Raw genomic sequence first — 22,339 nt, forward strand, 5'->3', positions numbered from 1 at the left:
ATAAACACAAAAACAGTCTTAAAATCCAAAAATGTTATTAATCAAAACACACAGACATAAAAGCTTTAACTGGTTCACCATGTTTTCATCCAAACTACTGGACTTCATCAGATGGTAAGTGAATAACCAATTAGAATATTTATAACCCTCCTAATATCAATTAAACAATCGAGGAACATGATAAAAGCAATACTGTTGAGGTTTTAAAGAGAAAGTGTGAAGTGCACTACTGTAAAAAAGGGGAAATGTACTACCAAATAGTTTACTCAACCTATCTAGACCTAATAACAATCTAATAAAATAGTACCATCACTAGGTGCAAGTGTAAAAATCCTACTATAAAAAATATATATACAGACGTGATGTAAAAACAAAATATTTCATTCTGAACTTGTATTAAAAGTGTAAAATTACATTAAAAACATGACTATATATATATATATATATATATATGTGTGTGTGTGTGTGTGTGTGTGTGTGTGTGTGTGTGTGTGTGTATGTATGTATATATGTCTCTAAAAATATATAAATATATACCTGCTTCAAACATTCAAAATGTTGATAAAAATAAAATGTCTACTTTATGTAGTTGCAGTTTCATGGTATTTTGAGGTTTCCATTATCTTATTATCCTACAAGAAGAAATAGCAGATTACCTGACTACCTGAAACAAAAAACACTGAGTGCAAAATACTCAAACAAAGATATATGTATGTATACATATAGACACATGCTTACATGCATATCTATCAATATATCTGTCTTACTGGAAATTTCACAGGCCTCACAGAAATTAATTGCTAAGAGCATGTTTACAAAGTGATTAATTTTTAGGCAATTTATTACCATCTGCATATACACTTTTTTCTGTTGTACAATCCTTTTATCTGAAGCTGAGATTATTTCATTTGAGCAGTTTGGAGAGAATTCAGTATTTCATCCATGCCAAAATAATTAGACTAGAAAGATGATCAATTATTTAGGCCAATTAAACCCTGCACTCATTAAGGAAATAGGGATATGTAACAGATGTGTTATAGATGTCTGAAATGGACCTGAGCAGTGTTACCATACTATGCTATTTGGAATATTTAACAAAATACAGATATACAATCAATTAATTTATTTTATCTTGAGTAATGCTTGTTTATCAGTGTCAACATTTTTACAAATCTGTAATTGTTCTAATTTGACAGAGACAGCCACCCCTTGTTGCTAATTTTGCTTTGATTTTGGTCGTCTGTATGGAATATAAATCATATCAGTAGCATGGTTATATAGGCAATGAAATGATTTGCAAATGGTGGCTTTTGTTATATAAAAGGGGAAATTTGCCTATGCAAATAATACTGAAACAGACTTTTGGTAAATGAATTTATGGTCCTGATGTTCTCTTTCCATTCCTGTCACTATACAAGCATGAATGTGACATGAAAAGCAAACATTTATTAAAATGTGTGTCGTGGTATGTGTGTGTGTGTGTGTGTGTGTGTGTGTGTGTGTGTGTGTGTGTGTGTGTGTGTGTGTGTGTGTATGTGCGGGCATCTGTGTGTGAGAGTGTGTGTCTGTATGTGTTCTCCCAGGTGTCATGCAACTGTTTCAAAATTTACTTGTGCATACAGTAAGAAGATCTGCAAAGTACTCGAATATAAGAAGATTGCAAATTGCTAGTCATGTCATGTGTGAGATTGTGGTATAGTGGGTGCTGAGTATCTGCCCTTTCCTCATTGTAGTACGATCCTGGGGGTGGTGCAAAGAGGCTTGCCCACCTTTAAAAACAACAGTTTTAAAATATTTTTCTTTTTGATGTTTTTTATTAAATGTGTTCAAATAACTGAATTCTGAATACATTTGTTTGAGTGTTTTGCACTCAATGTTTTGTGTTTCAGGTAGGCAATATAGGTTTGTTCTCCCATTCACAAAGGAAATTCACTTCATCAAACACTGTTTTACCAACAACTGATGACTAACAAAACAGCTGACTGATATGCTGGTGTGAGATTGCTTGTACAGATCAATACATTTCTGTTAATGATATCTAAGTTTATCTAGTATTCATCAGATCGACTATATTAGCCTATCTCTCTCTGTATCTATATATCTATATATATATATATATATATATATATATATATATATATAGATATATACATACACACACACACACACACACACACATATATATATATATATATATATATATATATATATATATATATATATATATATATATAAATACACACACACACACACACACACACACACACACATATATATATATATATATATATATATATATATATATATATATCTATATATATATATATATATATATATATATGTATATATATATATATATATATATATATATATATATATATATATATATATATATATATATATATATATGGGTCCCCCTCATATTATCAAACTTTTAAAAGTTTGACTTTCATATGGCCGAGACCATATGATCAAACTTTTGAAAGTTCAAACGTTCTTAATGGAGAGCTCCATACAGAGCGGAATGGGAAGATTTCCCTTTTCTCCCCTGTAGTGCAATCAAGGAGTGGGTATATATAAATAGCAAGGGATGTGGGGGGGTGCAGGGGGGCTTGCCCCTCTGCTAAAACCATTTAGGAAATTTTTTTCCTTTTTTCCCCCTTTTTTATTAGATGTTCGAACTTTCAAAAGTTCGATCATATGGTCTCGGCCATATGAAAGTTGAACTTTTGACAGTTCGGTCATCTGAAGTAGACCCATATATAAATATATATATATATATATATATATATATATATATCTATATATATATATATATATATATATATATATATATATATAGGTTCATAGGTTCATAGGTTTATACTAGGCTATCTGCCCTAAGGCATTTATAAGCCTAGCCCAAATTTTTGTGGCTTACGCCACCCCTTATATGAAAAAATACTGTGCCCATTAGTTTGTTGTGCCTCTGTCCAGCAGTGACACAGAGATGATTCCCGGGTAAACCTCGATCTCCCATCCACAGGTCTAGATTTCTCTTGAACAGAGTCAGCGAGGTGCTCTGCCTCACATGGACCGGGATTTTATTCCACAGCATAGGGAGTCTCTGAGTGATAAATCTATCCCTCCAGCACGTCCTATTTATATCCGTGCTAAGGTTTAAGTCGCTTGCTCTAGTGGTTTTGGTGGATTTGGATTTTTGAGGTGGAGCATGTCCATTAATTCCGGGTTGGACATGGCCTTGTATGTCAGGCACATGTCACCTCTGAGCAGACAGTATGCGACTGAATAGAGCTGGAGTTTCTTCAATCTGGCAGCATATGACAGATTTTGGAGTCCCTTTATCCTTTTGGTGAGGAACTTTTGGGGTCTCTCCAATTGCTGCAGATGTCGGGTGAGATACATCCCGAATGGGGCACTGTACTCGATCATTGGTCTGATAAGTGAAGAGTACATGGGAACAATGACCTCACTAGATCTGGATGTGAATCCCTTCATGATCAGGTGGGCAATGTAGAAGGTCTTTCTAACCACTTTAGCAACATGAGTGTCAAAGAAAGGCCACTGTCAACCTGGGTCCCCAGGTCCCTGATAACCTCTTCTGTGCTTAGTGGATTGCCACCTATATGGTAGCTTGGGGTTACCTTGTTTTTCCCGAAGGGTATGACTATACATTTTTTGGCGTTTAACTTCAGGCCATGGCTCTGGCGCCAGCTATCTGTTTCCGTGAGTCCCTTCTGAAGGATATCCGTGTCCGATGCACTTTCCACTATGGCGCCCAGTTTGCAGTTGTCTGCAAACTTTGTCAGCCAAAGTCCTCCCATGTTGGCCTGTACTTCTGAGAAGTAGATGCCAAACAATAGGGGGCCAAGGACCGAGCCCTGTGGGACACCACTTGTGACCGGCTTGGAGTCTGACACAGCGCCAGCAACTCTAACCCTGTGGGTTCTGTCCTTAAGCCAGTTTTCCACCCATCTTGTGACATATGGGTTTACATTTAAGCTGGTAAGTTTTTCTACAATACCCGAGTGGGGTATTGTGTCGAAAGCCTTTGCAAGGTCAAGGTAGGCTGTATGGACTGCCTTTCCCTCATCAATGGCCTTGGTGACTGTTTCGAAGAAGTCGACCAAGTTCAAAAGGCATGATCTTCCCTTGACAAAGCCAAACTGGGTTGGGTCCAATGTCTGCAAGTCCCCTATATCTTTGTTTATGAGCTCCATTATGATCCTCTCCATAGCTTTGCAGACTAGACTTGTTAAGCTTATGGGCGGTAATTACCAGGGTCCGTAGAGGCCGCCTTTGTGGAGTGGGACCACAGTTGCCGTCGCCACTCCTTGGGCACGTATCCTGTGGTAAGGCTGAGATTAAACAGCTGCCTTATGTGCGGGTTTAATTCCTCATTTAGCTCGTGTAGCACACAGCCGGGGACACCATCCGGTCCCATTGATACTGTGTTTTAGCTTTAGAGAGCAGCTTTCACCTGCACATTTGAGATGTCCGGGAGGCTACACTCGGCTGGGATAGTTATCTCTCCTTTAGGGGGGGGGGGTGAAGTTTGCACTGAACCTGTCTGCCAGTATGTTGGCAATGTCTGTGGGTTCAGTGATTTTTGTATCATTTTGGACTAATTCTGAGCATATCTGGGAGTTTCCACCCAGGTTCCTAACATAGCTGAAAAAGGCCTTATGATTGTCCTTTGAATCCATGGCAATTTTTCTCTCAAAATTGGCCTTAGTTGATTTTATGAGTGCTCATATTTTTTTACTAATAATGATTAGGGGTGACTTCCCTTTTATGGATTTTCTTCTATCATGTAATAGCTTTCTCCTCTTATTGTAAAGTTTGTTAATGGCTGGGGTCCACCAGACTGGACGTTTGCCCTTTGTGGAAAGAGTCTTGGTTTTATTTGGGATTGCCTGATCCATGCAGTCCTGGAGGTGTTCATAGAAGGCATTTGTAAGGGCTTCCGCAGCTTGGGTTGTGGTTTCCACTGGCTCAGGGGCCTTGAAGGATACCACACCAGTCTTGAGTAGTGTGAAGTTTGCTTTAGAGAAGTTCTTCACTATGGTCTTTTTGTTTGGGGTGGGGCGGGATGTGGATTTCCAGTGAGATTAGTTTATGATCAGATCTCTCCAATGAGGGATATACTTCGTGTGGAGCATTTTGTCCCCATGTTTGTGACAATGAGATCTAGTATATTTTCTCCTCTCGTGGGAACAGTGACTAGCTGTTCCATGGCATTTGAATTTATGAACTCCAGGAACCGTTGGGCTGGAAAGTTAGGGCTTGAGTAATGTTCCCAGTCTATATTCGGGTAGTTGAAGTCACCCAATATGATGGTGTTTGGAGATACATTTATACCCTCCAGTGTCTTCAGGAAGGCTGTGTGGGGTTCCTGAGTTTGAGAGGGTGGCCTGTAGCATGCTACAATTTGTAGAGCAGTTTTGCCTATGGTTAGTTGCACCTGGATGGTTTCCGAAGCTTCATGCGTTGCCACCAACCTGGAGGTGTGGGTATCCTTTATGAATATGGATACACCCCCTCCTTTTGTGGTGTGGTCCGGGTTTTGGGGCCAGAATGCATGATATGAGGTAAAACCTAATAGTGCCGGGGTGCTCTCAGGAGCCTTGAACCAGGTTTCAGTTACAGCACAGACATCGATGTTCTCCATACTGAGAAGGGCCTCGAGTGCGTGCATTTTGAGATTTAGTCTTCTGGCATTGAGCAGCATTACCCTCAGTTTCTTCCCATTTTCTTTTCTAGGGTGGTAGGCTTAGAATTTGAGCCTTGCCTAAAAAGGGCACTATGGGGGTGGCAAGAGCCTTAGCCAATATCCGGAATCCCAGGGGTGACAGGTGCAAGCCATCCCTTGCAAAGCAGCGTGGCTTGTCAAGCATGTCATCCCAGGCAGACAGACACTGGATCCCCTTTGAATGACACCAGACATTAAGCCAATTGTTAAAGCTGATCATCTTGTCTTTATATTGTGGCATCATTCTTGGTGAAGGAAGGATACTGCTCAGGGTTAGGGTCATACCTGCCTGGGCTACATAATCAGAGAGCTCCTCTATGTCTCTTTTCATGTAGTCCAGTGAGGTACGTCTCAGGTCGTTCACACCAGCATGGACAATGACTGTGTCATATTTGTACTTGCCGTGGAGTGACCCGAGTGCTTGTGTTATGTGGCGGATTCTAGCGCCCGATAGGCAGCTTACTGTGACCCTCTCCTTGTTCAGCCTGGTGAGTGGGACTTCAGTGTGTCTGACTATGGAGTCACCTATGACAAGTATGTTTGGTGTTGTATTTGGCCTTAAGGGCTGTGACTGCTTTGCACACTGCTTTTGTGGTTTATGTGTTGCTTGTGGAGTGTCTTGAGGTAGCAGTTGTTTGGGTGTCTGCTTTGGAGGCCTCTGCTGTTTAGGTAAATTTTTACTCAGAGCCTCCGAGTATGTCTTTGTGTGTTTATGTGTTTGATTCAGTGGAGTGGTAGCATTATGTGAGCCTGGTTTTGTGGTGTGTGTAGTTGCCTTCTCCTCCTGTCTGGTCTTGCCAGTCCTGAGTTGAGAGAGCTCAGCCTCCAGTTTGGCTAAATAGCTGCATCTCTCGCAAGTATTTGTGTTATGTGGGAGGAGGAGAGGGTTGTCTGTGTACATGAGGCAGTTATAACATTGCCTCAAGATTCCCAGATTCACCAGCTGGACCGGAGAGGAGATTGACAACTGACCTTTGGACATGCTAGAATAATATTGGGAAATCCTTAATTGAAAACAAGGGCCAGTGGGGAGTGAGGGTGTAGTGCTTTTAATTTTTAGTGCTGACTTATATAATTGCTTTAGTGAGCAAGTTCCAGGTAACTTGAGTGCAATGTGTTACAAGTAACTAAATGCAAAATGACAAACAGTAACTTTCTTTCAAGTGAAACAAGGAAATAAGTACAGTAAGCAATGCAGATATCACTAGTGATCCACAGAAGCGCTGAGAAGTTGCGTATTAGGTGGAATTAGCTTCCAGGGAAATAACAAGCAAACAAACAACAAGCATATAAACAAAGCTAGATTCAGCAGGCCTGGATCTAGTCTATGCTAGAGCAAACAAGGTGTACCAATTTCAGTAAGATACAGTTCAAATATTCAGGCACTATAAACCTTTAACCAGAAATTCCCAGCTCAGAAGGGCAGAGTCCAGCCGCTTCTCCCACAAGAGTGCAGACCACAAACCTTCATATATATATATATATATATATAAATACATATATACAAATATATATTTATATACATATCTATATATCTATATATATATATATATATATATATATATATATATATATATATATATATATATATATATATATATATATATATATATATTATATCTATATCTATATATCTATATCTGAATGAAATCTGAATATATATGAATGAAGAGAATGAGAGGGAGAGAAGGTTGGATGATGTGCGGATAGTGAATCATGAAGTGCAGTGGATTAGCAAGGTTGAAGTAAGGATAGCTATAAAGAGGATGAAGAACAGAATGGCTGTTGGTCCCGATGACATACCTGTGGAAGCATGGAGGTGTTTAGGTGAAATGGCAGTTGAGTTTTTAACTAGATTGTTTAAGGAAATCTTGGAAAGTGAGAGGATGCCTGAGGAATGGAGAAAAAGTGTTTGGTACCAATTTTTAAGAATAAAGGTGATGTGCAGAGCTGTAGTACAGATGGATTAAACTGATCAGTCACAGCATGAAGTTATGGGAAAGAGTAGTGTAAGCTAGGTTAAGAAGGGAGGTGATGATTAGTGATCAGCAGTATGGTTTCATGCCAGGAAAGAGCACTACAGATGCAATGTTTGCGCTGAGAGTGTTGATGGAGAAGTACAGAGAAGGTCAGAAGGAGTTGCATTGTGTCTTTGTGGATTTAGAGAAAGCATATGACAGGGTGCCCAGAGAGGAGTTGTGGTATTGTATAAGGAAGTCAGGAGTGTCAGAGAAGTATGTAAGAGTGGTACAGGATATGTACGAGGGTAGTGTGACAGCAGTGAGGTCTGCGGTGGGAGTGACAGATGCGTTTAAGGTGGAGGTGGGATTACATCAAGGATCAGCTCTGAGCCCTTTCTTATTTGCAATGGTGATGGACAGGTTGACAGACGAGATCAGACAGGAGTCCCCGTGGACTATGATGTTTGCAGATAACATTGTGATCTGTAGTGAGAGTAGGGAATAGGTGGAGGAGACCCTGGAGAGGTGGAGATATGCTCTTGAGAAAAGAGGAATGAAGGTCAGCAGGACTAAGACAGAATATATGTGTGTGAATGAGAGGGAGGATAGAGGAATGGTGAGGATGCAGGGAGTAGAGGTGGCGAAGGTGAATGAGTTTAAATACTTGGGATCAACAGTTCAGAGTAATGGTGAGTGTGGAAGAGAGGTGAAGAAGAGAGTACAGACAGGATGGAGTGGGTGGAGAAGAGTGTCAGGAGTGATTTGTGACAGACGAGTGCCAGTAAGAGTGAAAGGGAAGGTCTACAAGAGGGTAGTGAGACCAGCTATGTTATATGGGTTGGAGACAGTGGCATTGACAAAAAAGGCAGGAGTCAGAGCTTGACATGGCAGAGTTGAAAATGTTAAGACTTGCACTGGGTGTGATGAGGATGGACAGGATTAGGAATAAGTAAATTAGAGGGTTAGCCCAGGTTGGAAGGTTTGGAGACAAAGCCAGACAGGCAAGATTACGTTGGTTTGGACATGTGCTGAGGAGGGATGCAGAGTATATTGGGAAAAAGATGCTAAGGATGGACCTGCCAGTTAACAGGAAAAGAGGAAGGCCTAAGATAAGGTTTATGGCTGTGGTGAGAGAGGACATGCAGGTGGTTGGTGTGACAGAGCAAGATGCAGATGACAGGAAGAAATGGAAACAGTTGATCTGCTGTGGCGACCCCTAACGGGAGCAGCCGAAGGAGGAAGAAGAAGAAGAAGAAGAAGTCATGTGTGAGATCATGGTATAGTTGGTGAGTATTTGTGCTTTCCTCATTGTAGTGTGATACTGGGGGAGGTGCAAACAGGCTTGCCAACTTTCAAAAACAATTTAAAAAACTTTGATGTTTTTTATTAAATGTGTTCAAATAATTGAAGTATATGAATACATTTGTTTAAGTATTTTTTACTCAATGTTTTTTGTTTCAGGTAGTCAGTATAAATCTGTTCTCCCAGATACATAGGAAAGTCACTTTGTCAATCACTGTTTTACCAACCACCGATGATTCACAAAACAGCTGATTGATATACTTGTGCGAGATTGCTTGTACAAATCAATAGGGTTTCCTTGATGATATCTAAGAATATCTAACATTCATTAAATCGACTATATTAGCTTATCTTTCTCTCTGTTGTATATACACACACACATACACACACACACACACACACACACACACACACACACACACACACACACACACACACACACACACACATATATATATTTATAAAATATACACATATGTACACATACATATTTATATAAATTTTTATCTATATTTTTATCTATATCTATCAGTATATAAATTATATATATATATATATATATATATATATATATATATATATATATATATATATATATTTATCTGTATGTAAAGAATCATCACCATCATTCCCTCCTCTTCTCTTTTTTCCATTATTCTATATGACGCCAACTGTGATCATCTCTCTCTTGGTTTAATGTCACTTTCCTATCTTCTTAGACAGTCATACCTGACTCTCGGGTCTTGTCTCTCACAATCCATCCATTTCTTTGTTGTATATTTTGATTTCCTTTTGCTTGCTTCATGTCTACCCAAATCTTCTTCAGCAGATTATGTTCTGCTTTCAAGCATATGTGCCCAAACCACTGTGATCTGTTTTGCTTGATTTTCTTTGCAATTTTAGTTACTTGGGTTTCTGTTCGGATGTCCTCATTTCTTTCTGTCTCCAACAGTGTGCATCCTATCACCTGTCTTAGGCAATTCAACTCCATCACCTCTATCGTCTTCAACTGCTCTGCTTTCCTTGTCCAGGTATTTGTACCACACAATAGTACTGGTTACACCACTGTTTTGTGTGTCTTACTTTGCAGCTTCCCTGGTATTCTTTTGTTATGGACTACCCCTGAGACTCTGTGTCAGTTGGCTGCAGTCTTGCTTTGACCTCCTCATTCAGGCTTCCCGTCTCTTCAACCACCCCTTCCAGATTCTTCAAGCTGTTAACTCCATTTACTATTTTCCTTTTAACTCACTTTTCAGGTTCTGCCTAATTTCCTCATTTGCTACCAGCACAACTGTCAATCTAGTACAGAGTGTGAGAGATTTATTTACACCAAGAATCCATGTTCTGTCTCACTCAAAGCAGTAACACGGAGAAGGTTGTCGACTCACCCACCATAACATAATCACATAGTAACACTACTCATACACATACTACTACTCATATTCATAGTATGCATCAAACATATGCAGAGGTTCTCTCGAAAAGCTTACCAAAACACCACAGACCTCCAAAACACAAGACTGCTACAACTAACACAGTTTCCACAGAACCTATGATGCATAATAACACCAATGTCTCACCCACCATGCCTGTAAGGTGTAACACTCAAAAATCAAGTTTCCTTGTCATTAGAGACTCAATAGTGAGACACACAGATGTCCCGCTCACCAGGTTGGACAAGTAAAAAGTCACAGCCAGCTGCCTGTCTGGTGCCAGGATTCATCAAACCGCACATGCATTCAGGTCTCTCAGCAACAAGTACCATAATGACTCTGTAATAGTTCATGTTGGTGTGAATGACCTGAAATGTTCGCCACTTGACTATATGAAGAGAGGCATTGTTGAGCTCTCTGAGTATGTGTTCCCCATAGCCTTGAGCAGCATACTACCCTCATCTAGAATGATACCACAGTATAAACAACAAATGATTGATTTCAATAATTGTCTCAGTTTTTGGTGTCATTCATAGGGGATCCAGTTCCAGTCAGCCTGGGAAGCCATGGTCAACAAACCTCGCTGGTTTGCCAGAGACAGTTTACACCTGGCACCCCTGGGCTTTCAGCTGCTAGCAAAGGCTCTTGCCTCCCCCATAGTGCCTTGTTTAGGTAAGGTCTCTAAAACAACATTACCAACAAGACATTAACCAATCAGAACAAAATAAAGAACATGCTGCTAAATGCTAGGAGCTTAAACCAAAAACTGAACCCCCTGGAAGCACTTATTTCACTAGAAGATGTAGATGTCTGTGCAGTCACAGAAACCTGGTTTAAGGCCTCAGAGAGTACCCAGACCCTGCAAAGCTACAATGCCTTCTACACCTTTGGTGTTTTAATCTATACTATACATAAAGTCACCTCCCATATAGTTAGACTGGACAACTCCATGGAGGTACCCCAGGGTGGATTCTTCTTCTTCTTCTCTTTCATTGTATTCTGTGTCGGGGGCAGTACAGTTTTCTTTGGGGTACTCCACTCATCTACCTTTGATGTCCTGTGAAAGGGTGAGCTAGGTGTTGCTGACATTCCTAATCAATGGGGTCTGATAACTTCTTTATCACTGTATCTTTCCCTTAATGATAAAAATAAACAAATTAATTAATGGATAAGTAGACAGACAGACATGTAGAACTATAGATCAAAAAATTTATGAAAATGATAGCTAGATCAATAGATAGATGGATGGATAGACAGATTTACTTATGCATGCAGTAACTGTGCAAGGAGAAGTAAATGTTTAATTGCCTACCTTCTTTCAATTTCTGTCCCCCAAACCAAAATCCCTTTCTGCCCATCACTGTAAAATAATTAATGCTGCGTGTCTGTCCACGGATGCCCATATTTTTGATAAGCTCACACTAAATGGAATGAAACAGCTTCATTTAATTCATGTGGATGTTTGTATAATTTTGTCTCAAGTTTAACTGGGCAGTGAGATAATTATGCCTTCATCACATATTAGGCATTATTATAAAATCGTTATAGCAGCCTGCATTTCACTTTATTTCCTTTTTATTTAAGCTAATTTTATCTGGTTTTGTGCATGTATTTGCTATAGTCACCCTTCTTTATGCATACTTAGCTGAGACTAACAGCAACTTGTACTTCAGGTTTAAATGCTAATAGCTAGCATTCACAATTTACCATTTTGGCACTTAATTCCACAACCTGACAAATAAATAACGTGTCATAGTAACACATGGAAAGGATAAGTAGACGAAGGGTGCCTCTTAATTTGATTCAATGCTTTATGTCTCCTTGGCACACCTGTCAGTGTGTCAATCTCTTAGTGAAAGAAGTCTGGCAATACCAGAAATAATGGGGGGGGGGGCGCAAAATCAGGGACAGACTTTTAAACATTGCTCCTGTAAGCATAGACATTTGCTGGAATATTCAGTATTGGATTAACATGCATTTTCAGAAGAAAGTCTGAAAGTAAAATGTCATTATTTACAGACTTATTAGATGTGTAGATTTATAGCTGGATGCATCTAGTTTTTAAGGGCCTTTGTTCATATTTTCAATGTCTGCAGGTTGAGAGGTATAAATGAATTGTAGACTTCTTATTTTCCGCTGGCAGGAGTTCATAGACTTCCTCATTGTTGATTCACCTAAACAGGTTAGTACTGTTTTTTTTATTTTTAATATTTCTGTGCTAATAATTATTCTGCAGCTATTACAAAAGAATTTGCAGTCATTACGAAGGACTTGGAATTCTTTCAGATTACTGTGTTTGCCACCCATTAGCAAGGTCACGCTCTGAAACTGGAGCTTCAGTTTGGGATTATTACCATGGGTTTGGGGGGATCACAGTCTCTTAGTCCAATCAGCATTTCTGAGGATGTGTCATGAACTACCCAGTTCTATTTTTCCTGATGTTGAGCTGGGATAAAACAAGAATTTCACTAAGGTTAACAACAATCATTTGTCTCCTGCCCTCACTCAAGTGTGCAGTACAGACAATCAAGGGTTGCTGTTCCTACATAAGCAGTCACATCAGCTTTTGATCTTTTTCACTTGCTGTACACCCTGCCCTTGTACCTGTGAGAGAGTCATGGTGTCATTTTTAGCTCAACTTGATATACTTGGTGGTAAATAATTAAAGTTTAAAGTTAGAAACTAATGACAGACATTTGAGTTTCAGATTTCATATCTTATTTGAGTTTCAGATTTCATATATTATTAAGCTATATAGCAATCTAAGATCCCTACTTTCAGCCGATAAACTACTGGTCCAAACCCACAAAGCTAATAACTCTGCTGGTAAATCCCTGTTTGCCAACTTCATTGGCAAAACCTGGAATTCATTGCCAAACTATATAACTCTACAATCCTCCAAAAGTCTCTTTAAAAAAACCTCAAACAGTATCTCAAAGTGAATTGGCTATGCCCATGTACCAACCCTGATTAAGTTATAAACTAAAAGCATATTCTGCAATTAGCATAACGTGTAACTACATCACCAAGCTCTGCTTCCAATCTGATGTCCCTTTTTTTGCCAGTGAGAGTCTGCACCCCTCCCACTAGGCTTTTTTTTACTTCAAGTGCTTTTTATTAATCTTTCAAATAATTCCATTGTATAATAATCTTAATACATTTTCTGATAAGTAAAACAGTATGATCAACTATATACAATATTTACAGTTGGCCTGAAATTAAATTATTATATTGATCAGTCTAGTTAGAGTAACAACATATTAATGAGAGATCATTTGTTCCTTTTTCTTTTACTCTCATTAAGAGTTTGAATTCAAGTTTAGTGTCTCAATAAGTGATAGTATTTTTCCCATGGATTCTTGTTCCATCTTCTTAGTGCTAATCTTAGTTCTTTTACTTTGGTTTCCAGTAATGCAGTTTCCTTCAATATTAGCAGAAATTCTTTAAATGATGGTTCCAGATTTGATTTCCATTTTCTGGAAATACATTTTCTAGCATTTACTAGAATGTTCCATAGTAGGTAGAGACTGCTATTATTTAAATCTAAATTCTCATTAACATTCAACAAAATTAGAGATTTACTTACTACAAATGTATCTGAGAATATGGCTTGTATGAAATTGCTGAAATCTTCCCAAAATTTTTTAACTTTAATACAGTCATGAAATACATGTATCCAATCTGCTTTACAACTCTGCAAGCATCTCCAACATGTAACATTATTAGAAGTATTACATTTTTTAACCTATTTGGCATAAAAAAGATCTGTGCAAAAATGTCCATGTGTAAATTTTCCAAAATTGTATGTTGGATGTTAATTTAACAGAATTTAGTATTTTGGTTTTGTTTTCCAGGGATACATTTATTGAATGACCTTTTGTTATATGATTCCAAAATTTTTGATTGATTTTAAATTTATAATTTATTAAAATTTTATATAATTTTGATGTCAAATTTTCCCAATTTTGATTATTCTATACTATTTCATATAAATGAGTTATAAGTGTAGGTTTATCTCTAAAAGAAGAATTGTTAATTATTTTGCATAGATCTTATGAGTATTGTAATATGCTTTGTAATAATACCCAGTCTGATGTAGAGAGATTATAAGTTTTTATTATAATTGACTATCAAAAACCTTATGTTCATTAATGCATTGTTACCAGCAAATTAATTGTTTCTTTTCCCAAGTAATGAAAACCATCCTATGCATTTTGTTTGGAAAATTTCTTGTTACATTGAAAGGATATAACAGTTCTAGCCATAACTTTATATCTGTATTAGAAGTTACAAATCTTTTAAATGAATTATACATATCATTTAAGTATTTTAGATTAGTAGGTTTTGTTAGATTATATTGAAGGCTAGCGCATAAGATATACCATGGTTTATTAATATGATTGTCTATCATTAAATTCATTAAAATGGTATTTTCATTCGAAAAAATAACAGTGTGGAGAGATTTCTAGTTAGAAGAATAGCACTGATCTATCCAATTTATAATTATTTTAAAAATGGAGGCTCTAATATAAGTTTCAATGTCCGGGAAATTGATTCCACCTAGTTTCCATGGTCTAATGTGGTGTGTATAAGCTATTCTGTTTTTGTTAGGATGCCAAAGAAATGCCAAAGAAATCTTAATAATAATGTATTTATTTCTTTTAAAAAATATTTGTCTGGTATTACTGGAATAGCATTTTTGGAAGTAATATAATTTTTTTACCTGTTGGAAGTAATATAATTTTTTTACCTGCAATCTATCTTCAAATGTTAAATATATTTTGTTCCGTTTTATTATATTTGACTTTATTGTGTCTATGATTTCCCTGTAATTTATATTTAATATTTTTTCTAATGTTGTACTTAATGTTATACCTAGACAGTTTAAAGTGAGAGATTGTTTACCAATTATATGATTATCATTTATTTGAAAATCTTTTTTTTATTCAATATCATAAAATTTGATTTTGTTTTGTTAAAATGTAATCCTGAAATTGAATAAAATTTATCAACTTGTATATCTAATTCTTTTAATGAATTTTTAGAAGTAGATGTGGTAAGAAGTATATCATCTGCAAATAACATTATTTTTGAATTATATTGATTAAATACATTTATACTCTCTATTTTGGGATTGTTTCATATTGAGATGGCAAATATTTCAATGGCTAATGCAAATAATATGGGGGACATGAGACAACCTTGTTTTGTGCCTTTTGCCAATATTATTGATTCAGAGGTGAAAGGTCCTAACTTTACATATGCTAAATTGTTTTTATATATGTTCTTTATTAATGAAATAAAGGAGCTAGGAAACTCATAATATTCTAATATTTTGAACAATAAATCCCAGTTTAAGGAGTCAAAAGCTATCTCTATATTCAATGCAACTATTAAGACCTCTTGTTTTTCTCTATTTAAATAGTCAATAATAGTATTCTTTGTATATTATCATAGGTGCGCCTATTATGTATAAATCCTGTTTGATCTTCATTTATAATTTTTATCATAGATTTTTTGATTCTATTGACTAGAATAGCCATAAAGATTTTATAATCATTGTTTAGTAATGAAATTGGTCTATAGGAATTGCATTTTGATGCATCTTTATTTTCTTTTATTATAGGAGTAATTAATGAGTATCTCCAAGATGGTGGAATGGTGTTGTGGGTTTGTATTTCTATTAAGGTTTTATGGAAGACTGACATTATAGATGATGGAAAGATTTTGTATATTTCAGCTATAATACCATCCATTCCTGGAGCTTTATTGTTTTTGCTTTCTTTGATTTTCTCTGAAATTTCTTTAAGAGTAATTTGCTTTTGAAGTTCTAATTTAAAATTTTCTGGGATTGTTTTAATAAATTTGGGTTTCAAATCTAAATTAAAGTTTTTTGTTTGAGTTCCTTCCATCGTATAATGTTCTTTAAAATGGTATTTAAAAGCATCTAATATATCACTTATATCTGACACTTTCTTGTTCTTCCTTCCTTCATGTATAATAGTAGTAATGTTATTTTTTTTAGATTGCACTTTAACACTTATCGCCAAGTTATGCATATGTTTAGGAGAAATAGCATATGAGTTTAATTTTAATCTTTCTAGTGCTAGATTAGTTTTATGTGTTAGAATTTCATTAAACTTTTCATGCAGATCATTAATTTTCTTCTTATTAGTCAGTGCATTTGTTAATTTATTATTATTTATTTTTATGATTTGATTTTGTATGTTGAGTAATTCTGATTCCCATTCTTTTAGTTTATTTTTGTACCATGTGATAATTTTACCATAAATATAGGCTTTTAGAGTGTCCCATACCATAACTATGCTGATTTCATTAGTGATATTAGTGTCTAGAAAGAATTTCAACTCTGTGAGTAGCCAAGGTTTAAATTATTTTAGTTTCGTAATATATGCTGGAATTCTTGTCATTTGTATTAATTTTTAAAATTTGTTTGAATATTAATAAGGATTGCTCTATGATCTGATAATGAACATGGTATGATTGTAAAACTATTTATCTTCGCATCAAGGTCTTGTGCAACAAAAATTTTATCTATTCTTGTTTGGGTTGTAAATCTGATCTTGTGAAAATAACAGTGAGTTACTTTCTCTAAATTTGAATGTGTCTATTAAATTATGATTTTCAACCCATTTTATTAAGTAGCTTTGCTATAGGAGTTATACGTAAATTTTTTTTGTTGGTGGTCTCTGAATTATCAAGAATGCAATTAAAGTCACCACCTAATATCAGCTACCTTTATATGTTTTACTAATAAAGTCTAGATGTTTCTTTGTCGTACTTTTCCTATTCATGGTAACCAATAAAGATTTACTAATGTCCAGATTCTATTATTGAATTTTATTATAACAAGTGTTATAAGCTCCTCTTTATCATCATAGCTATAAAGAATTTGGTGATTAATGATGTTTTCTCTCCATAGTATCCTAACTCCTCTAGTTTTAGTTTTATATGATGATTGTGCTGTTGTTGTATACTCATTTGGATTCCATAAATGCTTTTCATCATCTTTAAAGAGAGTCTGTTGAAGAAATATTACTTGCACTTTGTTTAATTTTAAATATTTTAGAAGGTTTGATCTTTTCTTTGAATTATTTAAACCATTTATGTTCAGTGAAAGTAGTGTTAAGTCCATGTTTGTTGTTGAGTTTCATGCTTGCTAATATTTATTTTTATTTATTTATTTTACATTTGTTAACGCTGGGCTAGCTAGGAGGAAGAAAATTTTCAGTAGAGGCCCGGGAAAGAGAAGAAAAGAAAAAAAAAAAGTATAATACAATGCAAACATTAATGACAAATTGAACAATTTAAGATTGTTACTACAAGTATTAATTTGTATCATACATATTTACAAGAAAATAAGAAGCTATATGTGTTAAGATTAAAGGTGCATGAATTAATTAATTAATTAATTAATGAATTAATATTTATATTAATATTCAAGTACATTTTATAGTATTGTATTTGGCACAAAATTCTCCTTATTTCATGTATCATAAATAGACTGAATCTCTTTTGTAATACTTTTATATTGATATTCATTTCAGGCCATAATAAAAAAGTGTAAAATGATTTAAGTACAATTATTTTGATTAATATAATATTTTCTTTCAACCTTCCCCCTATCACACATGGAATGATATACATTCCTAATCTGATAGACATAAACAAAATATCTACCAGATTAACCCTCATGTTTGGTAGACAGATTTCCTTATGCTCCATTCTTGTATTTTTAGAGACCTTTGAAATTATAAACTAGTATATGTTGAATGATATTTATGGTTCTACATATTATATACATAGTGAAACACATAAGTAATTGTAGGCTATAGATATATGCATATATATATATATATATATATATATATATATATATATATATATATATATATATATATAAATACATTCCTTAGTATGAACATTTAATAACATATCAATCATATGGCTAAGTATATTCCTCTCAAATAAGTTAAACCCGACATCCAATTGCTCTAATGTCATCCTCTTTTCCCCTTCTCTCTCTCTCTCTCTCTCCCTTATGTATATGAACAATTTGCAAAGACACTAACATGTATTTTATATACTATTTTCATTGAACCATTCATAGTGACTGACTGATAACTATTGAATAATTTCTGAATCTGATGTGATTATAGATTTTCTATATATGTACATGACAGAACTATTAACATATTCATATATGCATCAAATGTTCAAGTTAATCATCTAATAGTAGATGATAGATAAAATCTTTTCCAAATACATATTGATTGTAATGAAATCTATTTTACATAAATACATTAAGATTTAAAAAAAAAAATCATTGAATGGTATATGCTTGTAAATTTCTCATGAATCAAGAAATTGTATTACATACACAGTTGTGATATTGTTTTTTACTAAAAAAAAAAAAACATAATTTTTGTTAGTGCAAACACATGGCAAGCTCTGCAAACTAGTTATTGTTCAAGATAATTTAATGCTCATAGATTACTTATTATATCCAATGTCTCTTTGACTATTTGGTTATATACTTCAAACCCTACTTTATAATGCATATTAGAGTCTTACAATGTTTAGTATTCATTTGTCTTTTCATATAATCCATAAGTTTAATACATAGATTTTACTATAGGTTAAAGAAACATTTTATAAACTTTGTATATAAGACCCATCTCGTTTATTCATTCAAATGTAACAGTTTTAACTGTCTGTCAACAATAGCTATTAAACCAACTATATTTTTATTTAGGATAAGCTTACTGATTAAAAAATATCAGACTCAGAATGCCCACTGAAGTACATTGTAGTATTTCATTCATTGTGCAGCTTAGCTATGGTGCAGTAAATGAGTTTCTATGCATGACAAAAAGTAAATTAAGTTTCTAAATAAAATATATAATCATAACTAGAATCAGTTAAAAATGATATGTCTGTATTTGCACATGTGCACATTGTCAAATCTAGCCATGTAGATGATAAACATATTTGTGTATTGTCACTATTTTCTGCTCATTTCTGTGCTTATATACATATTTGTAGATTGACACATACAGACTCATATTTCCATGTTTGAGATTTGTAGAATAAATCACTTGACTATGTTTCTCTAATTCTTACAGAGTTATTATACCGTGTTTTCCTGAACTGTGTATACTTATTTCTTCCTATTGTTTAGCCTTGTCTAGTCATTACTTTTATTATAAAGTACTTCATATTTATTCCAACTAAATATTCTGAGTCTATCCAAGAGCTTTGCAATATACAAGTCAATTCTCCTTTTGAAATACAATCTATTAAAGAGTTAAACATCAATCTAAGAGAGATTTTCAGCATGTTTATGATTGGCAGCAGACTTCTGTTATACCTGTCACTAAGTGTACATAATGTAGCCTACTTTTGTATGTCAGTGCTGTGGACAATTAAAATTGTATCTGTTGTCAGTTGTAAAATATCATGTCACTGCATTTTTCAAATTAACTGTCCATCAGTATTTTAAAATTGCTGGAATTTGATGTTTAAATCCACTTAACTGATTAACCATATATCCTTTGAACGTGCTATGCTAGGTGTACTGAAAGTCATAATGAGACAATAAAGTGGTATAACAGCCCAATACACACTATAGAACTCTGATGTATATATTTTAAATACTTGTGCCAAAAAATGAATATGCATTACAGGAACAAATTGGCTAGCAGGCATTAACTGGTATGTATGACACACTGCTGCCTATTACATTACAGGATATCCCTGTCCAGTAAACAACATTTAGAACTGGATTGCGTTTGGTCTTTAACATCTAATTATACATTGTGCTAGTCAACCATCTATTTCATGTAAGCACATGCTAGAAGGGTGACATCTTACAGAATTATCATTTATTTTGGAATTAGTAAATACCTCATACACTAAAAAAAAAAATCTGTTAATGATCAGTCATCTGTTCTGCACTATTTTTTTAACAAAGACACGCACGTACCCACAAACCCACATACACACACACACACACACACACACACACACACACACACACACACACACACAGGCATGTAAATATTTTTAATTAAAACAATGTTAAGATCTGTCACAAGGTTTTTATAAGCAGTACAACAGCTACAATCAAGAAGGTGCAAATATAACTTTGAAATCGGAAGCTTTTGGAAGATAAAATAAATTCTGTAAATAAAATTCGAAACATTTTCCTGACCATTTCCTGAATGTTTTGAACATTAATAATCAGCGTGTTATCAGGACTGTATTAGAGGGTGCTTGTCACTTTAAGACTAACAGGAAGTGTACAGCTGTATTGACGTGATAACTCTTGGTATCTTGACTAACATTTTTTACACTGAATCCCTGCCACTCACCACTGTGTAAAAGTAACTGTTCTTATTTATATTTCTAATTTAGTGATTTAGTTCGTGTGCTAGTATAGTGGTCTTTTTTCACATTGAATTTTATAATTGTTGTAGTCGATAAAGCTGAATGTGTTCATACTATTTTTTTCCTTTTTTTTACTCTCTCCCTAGTAAGACTATACTGTATTCTGTCCTCTTTCTCTCTCTTTTACATCATCGTATCCTTGTAGAGAGTGAGTGCACGCTATTAGTGTTACTGTGGTGTTGAATGATTACAAGGACGCTATTCATGTGTTCGCAAGTGTATTTGACTGTGAAATGAGCTTGTGGCTTCTTGTAAACAGCCGTTATTTATTCTTATCCTCTTCTGACTGTTCGTGTGAAGGAAAAAAAAAAGAGAGATGATGCTTTTAAACTGTAACAATGAAGTGTTCAACACCGATCAGTTATATAACTACTATATTTATATTTTTTTACTGATACCTACTGCTTATTGCTTGATATCTTGTAGCCACATGAAACCCGATGGTTACAAACCATCTGTATGAGCTGCATGTCAGTATTTCTTAACGAAGACACCCAGATCATTCACTGCTCTTCTCCTTCCTCTCCCCACCTCCCGTTCTCGATTCTATCCCATCAAGACAATCTATTAAGTAATTAAAATGAGCTTTTTGAAAGAAACAATCCCTACAATACTACACATTTAAATTTGATATGAGTGTCATTGTGCTAACCACTTGACACAAGCAGCCTCATCCTGTAGTAAGTAGAGTTGAAGCATCACTGTATTAAACAACTAAAAAAAGTAAATGTACATACGTTTTGGTTTCAGTTTCCTTTAGTATATATTTCACTTTTTAGTAGAATCTTTGAGAGTATTTAAACTTGTTACATTTTTTATTTCAGTTCTTTGTTTCTTCTTTACATCAGTCCAGGAATTTTTTTCTTGGGATCTTTTCAGTGAGTTAGATGTTGGCCAGTCCATTTCTTCTGGAATTGTAATTATATTATTGTTATTGATAAAAGAAGCTGCCTCATCTATGTTGTCGAAGGTTCTCATTTCATTTGAGTGAAGAATCTTGAGTGAATCAGGGTATGGAAGTTGAGCTTTAATTTTGTTTTGTTTCAGAAATTTTACAAATGGCCATGCTTTCTTCCTTAAACCTAGAACTCTAGTTGAATAGTCATTATCTAATCTTATTTGGTGTTGTTTATACTTTAAAGGACGTTTCCTCCATGCTGACTTTAGTATAAGTTCTTTATCAAGGTATGATAAAAACTTTATTACAATGGATCTAGTAGAAGTATTAGGGGATGATGATACAGGTTTTCCTATGGCTCGATGAGCCCTTTCTATGCCATTTGACAATCCTTCTTTTAGGTCTAAGAATTCCGGCAACCAGGAATTTAAAAATAAAATAATGTCCTCACCCTCAGCTTTCTCCGGAAGACCAAATATTCTAATATCTGTGCGCCTTTCTCTGTTTTCTAAATCATCTATCT

Source organism: Protopterus annectens, chromosome 2.part1 (assembly GCF_019279795.1).
Source record: "Protopterus annectens isolate FY-2018-M chromosome 2.part1, PAN1.0, whole genome shotgun sequence".
In the NCBI taxonomy this organism is placed as follows: domain Eukaryota; kingdom Metazoa; phylum Chordata; order Ceratodontiformes; family Protopteridae; genus Protopterus; species Protopterus annectens.